The sequence below is a fragment of the Megalops cyprinoides genome, chromosome 21, assembly GCF_013368585.1.
Source record: "Megalops cyprinoides isolate fMegCyp1 chromosome 21, fMegCyp1.pri, whole genome shotgun sequence".
NCBI lineage: Eukaryota > Metazoa > Chordata > Actinopteri > Elopiformes > Megalopidae > Megalops > Megalops cyprinoides.
In genome coordinates this window covers 27,912,051-27,917,144 of record NC_050603.1, presented here as the reverse complement: position 1 = coordinate 27,917,144, position 5,094 = coordinate 27,912,051, and the positions used below count along the sequence as shown (strand labels likewise).

At 41.5% G+C, this 5,094-nt stretch overlaps 1 pseudogene; it reads left to right on the top strand.

Moving 5' to 3' along the window:
• The first annotated feature begins 1,996 nt into the window (after positions 1 to 1,996).
• On the top strand, positions 1,997 to 2,115 carry LOC118769307 (annotated as a pseudogene).
• Positions 2,116 to 5,094: the final 2,979 nt, after the last annotated feature.

Sequence of the window (5,094 nt, the reverse complement as noted above, 5' to 3'; positions counted from 1 at the left end):
ACACAGAATTACAGCATATTAATAACAGTTCTTAATGCTTTTCCAATAGCGGCACTTTAATCAACGCTATCATTAAATGCTTATTAATTGTAGTGTTTATGTAGTAAATCAACAATATCATGCAATGCTCATTAATTGTAGTACTTAATATAGTGCTTTAAGTAACAATATCAATGCCTTTCATTAATAAGAGTGCTTTAGTGCATACTAGTGCTTTAGGCCTCACATAAGACCTCACATTCTCCACCACAATATCACAAGAAAGAGCAGAACCGGAGCTTTGTAATGATGCTCGTCACATATTTGTACATACCGCAGTAATCACATTATGAAGATAGATCAAACTTCTGCAAAGAAATATCTTTACTAATTTCTGCACCCATTTTCACACTCCTGCTTCTCGGTTGAATGAGTCACGAAGTCCCTATATCGCTTCACAACGTACCACACATCAATCTACACACACAATCCACACACTACATACAAATAAGTCATCATAAAATGCGCCCTTCTAAGGTGCCTTATTTTGGTTAAATTTGAAGGCAGCATCCGATGTATCCTTCGCCAGGTAGGGTATCCCATAAGTCTTTGCGATTACCTCAAGCTTCTTCTCAACTTCCCTTAAATTAATGATGGCTGAATACACCACAGCGGTAGATGCAGTGGTAGCAGAGGAGCTCATTATAAATGTCCGTATACAGTGAACTCAATAATTTGTTGCAGTTATATCTAAAAAATACATTGTAATTATTAAATACACTGGAATAATGTGTGTAATGCCTCGGTGAGCTTTCCATGAACTATCTAGCTAATGTAGCTGTAGTTTGGTTGCCCATTGAACAAAGGTGAAGTCCTTTACAGCTACTGAAATACTTAACATGATAATCTGATTAAATTGAAAAAAAAGTAACTGATCTGGTGGCTAGATATTTAGTTACACGAATGTGTAAACTAATTTTCTTTCCAGGGATGCGAACGATCTATGACGTCATCCTGACTTCAAAGTGTGTCCCGATTTCGTTCACAGCCGTTATTCGATAGTTTTATTAATGCGATTGCAAAGCGAAGTTAGTTAGTGTTACTTAGTCCGATAGTTAGTGTGATTGCAATGCAAATCCGATTGCAATGTGAAGCATTGCAAGCACACTAATTGTTATCCGATAGTTTTATTCTTCTTTTTCTAGTTCTTCTTCTTATTCCACCAAATTTTGAATTTTGTCCCGCTACTCCTCCCACAGTTTTTGAGATATCGACCCCAAACCAACTGTAACCCATCCGGTGTGATCCCGATCGGTCTGCTTGTATACAGCTAAGCCATACCCGCACTCGTTCTCCGGTTTTTGTCATTTTTTCATCCCTTTTTTCCCATAGACTCCCATTCATTTTCAAAATCACCCCCCTCACACTTCATGGCCTTCCCACTCGCTCACATTTCACCCCATAGCCACCAAACCTCACATGTTGCCTCAGGACAAATCACCCAACACTGATCCAAGACCATCTTGGCCTGCACTCGTCTTTTTGTCATTTTTTTAATCAGTTTTTTACTCATTTATTCATCCCTCCATCCTGCCATTGACTTCAATTCATTTTTCAATCTTACAACTCATTCACCTTTCGGCCTACGGTCACCGTATCACATATGCTGCCTCAGGTCAAATCACCCAACATTCATTGACAGTCATACTGACCTGCACTCGTCTTTTTGTTGTTCACTCATCCCTCCATCCTCCCATTCACCTCAGTTCATTTTTAAGGTCTTACCGTTTGGACACCTTTGGCTCGCCAGCCACCATACCACATATGCTGACTCGGGTCAAATCACCCAACACTCATTGACAGCCATACTGACCCGCTCTTGTCTTTTTGTCATTCACTCATCCCTCCATCCTCCCATTCACCTCAGTTCATTTTTAAGGTCTTACCATTTGGTCACCTTTGGCCCGACAGCCACCGTACCACATATGCAACCTCAGGTCAAATCAACCAACGCTTTGCTTACAGCCATACCACCCTGAGCACGCCCAATCTCATCCGATCTCAGAAGCTAAGCAGGGCCGGACCTGGTTAGCACTTCGATGGGAGACTGCCTGGGAATAGCAGGTGCTGTAAGCTTACTCAACCCACGTGGGAGATCACAATCCTAGATCTGCTTCTGTGTAATAATCCTGATAGAATCTGCAGTATTGAGGTAGGGGAACCACTCGGAACATTTGAAGTTTTTTGGCAAGTTAAGTCTGCATTCTCCAATGCTAGAGTATTCAACTTTAGACAAGCTGACTTTATTAAGATGCATCATTATACAAGGAATATAAACTGGGTACCTCTTCTAGATGTTAGAACTGTGAAAGAAATGTGGTGCATATTTAAAACGATTATTCTGGATGTACAGCGTAAATTCATTCCGCAAGTGAGAAAAGGAAAGCTGAAAGAGAAGCATCCAAAGTGGATGAATAAGTCGCTACAGGACAGTTTGAATCAAAGGTGTTTTGAAAGACAGATTGCGTTAGATACAAAGAGCAACTCTAAACGTTTAACGATAGTTAAGGATGAAATAAGAGGTATAGAAAATAAGAATGGAGTTATGGTTTATGATTACAAAGCTATTGCTGATGCACTAGTTACTTTGTGGAGAGTTTGACTAGTGAAGTGTTTTCGCATATGCCTTCAGGTGCAGTCAGTTCTCAGAGACTTATCGAGGAAATTGATTTAAATCATGTAGAAGTACTAGACAAACTTCAAAAACTTAACACAAATAAGGCAGCAGGCCCTGACGGAATATATCCAAGAGTTCTCAGAGAACTAGCAGAGGTGGTCTACAAGCCTCTGACAGTTATTTTTAAGCAATCCCTTAAAAGTGGAGAAATGCCAGATGACTGGAAACATGGCAGTGTAGTACCTATCTACAAGAAAGGAGACTGGACTGATCCAGGAAATTACAGGCCTGTCAGCTTAACTTCCATGCAAAATACTGGAATCCATCATTAGGGATCATTTGGAATTATTCCTGGAACGAAATGGTGTCTGAAACAATAGCCAACACGGTTCTCACAGAGGGAGGTTGTGCTTAACAAACCTCCTGGACTTCTTTGAGGAAGCTGCAGCATGTCTGGACTCAGACCAAGCTTATGATATTATCGATTTGGACTTTCAAAAGGCATTTGACAAAGTTCCGGACAAGCAGCTCATATTGAAAATGAAATCTGTAGGAATTACAGGAGCTATCACTGAGTGGGTTCGGAGTTGGTTGTCTAATAGAAAGCAGACTGTAACTGTGGGAGGAATTGTATCAGAGCAGGGTCCTGTACGAAGTGGAGTCCCGCAGGGATCAGTGTCTGGGCACCGCACTATAAAAAAGATAGCAAAGTTCTTGAAAAGGTTCAAAGAAGGCCAACTAAATTAGTTCCTGGCATGAAATATAAAAGGTACGAGGAAAGACTCAAGTTACTTAACCTATTTAGACTAAGCGAGAGGAGGCTTAGGGGTGATTTAATAGAGGTTTTTAAATTTATACAAGGACTCAATAAGGTTAACTATAATAGATTTTTTAGGGTGAGATCAGTTTGTAAAACAAGAGTACATAAATGGAAACTAGTGAAGAGTACGTTCCGCACTGATAAAAGGAAATATTATTTTACACAAAGAGTTATCAATACATGGAATAGTTTGCCAGGTGAAGTAGTTGAGGCAGAGACCCTTGCTGTGTTCAAGTCTAGACTTGATGCAGTTCTGGATATTCTTTAATTAAGAGATGGCGAGCTTAGTTGGGCCGAATGGCCTGTTCTCGTCATCATATGTTCTTATGTTCTTAAAAAAAGAAAAGAGAAAAAAAGAGAAACACTCACTGAAAGCCATACTGACCCGCACTCATCTTTTTGTCATTTTTGTTCAGTCTTACTGCTCGGTCATCTTTCAGCCTAAAGTCATAGTACATCATATGCTGGCTCAGGTCATGCCACCCAACACTCATTGAAAGCCATACTGACCCTCACTCATCTTTTTGTCGTTCACTCACCCCTCCATCTTCCCATTCACTTCAATTCATTTTTCAAAGTCGTACCACTTGGTCACCATTTGATTAATAGTCAACACTCACCAAAGGTGGATATGTCCCTAGCAACCACGTTGTTTACCCTAGCAACCGCCTAGTAAACACAAAGTAACACCCTAGCAACCACCTGGCAACACCCTAGCAACAACCTAGCAACCACTTAGCAACAATTTGGGAACCACCCAGCAATGCCCCAACGACCATATTGTTTACCCTAGCAACCACCTAGCAACCCCCTAGCAACCACTTAACAACACCCTGGCAACCACCTAACAACAGCCTAGCAACCATCCAGCAACAACCTAAAAACTACTTAGCAACATCTTAGCAACCACCTAGCAACACCCTAGCAACCACTTAGCCACTTTCTAGTGATCATGTCATACACTTTACCATGTTTTCGCTGCCGGGTCGCAAGCACACTCTGCATTTTCTTCAGGAAATGCACTTCTCTACTTCTTCTTCTTATTTCACCAAATGTTGTCCCGCTTCTCCTCCCAGAGTTTTCAAGATATTGACCCCAAATCAACTTTAACAACGCCCTAGCAACACCCAGCAGCCATATTGTTTACCCTGGCATTCACTTTTCAACACCCTGGCAACCACCCAGCAACGCCCTAGCAATGACCCAACAACCATATTGCTTACCCTAGCAACCACCTAGCAACACCCTAGCAACAACTTAGTAACACCCTAGCAACCAGCTAGCAACCACTTAGCAACAGCCTGGCAACCACCCATCAACGCCCTAGGAACCACCTAGCGAAACTCAAGCAACTAACTTATATACCTTATATAACCTTATATCACTTTTTACGCTATACCCACCATACCTCACATGTTGCCTCAGAACAAATCATCCAACACTCATCCAAGACCATCTTGACCCGCACTCATCTTCTACCCGTTTATTCATCCCTCCATCCTCCCATTGACTTCAGTTCATTTTTCAAAGTCTTACCACTTGGTCACCATTTGACCAGAAGCCACGAGACCTGATATTCTGCTTTGGGTCATGTGACCCAACACTCACCAAAGCAACC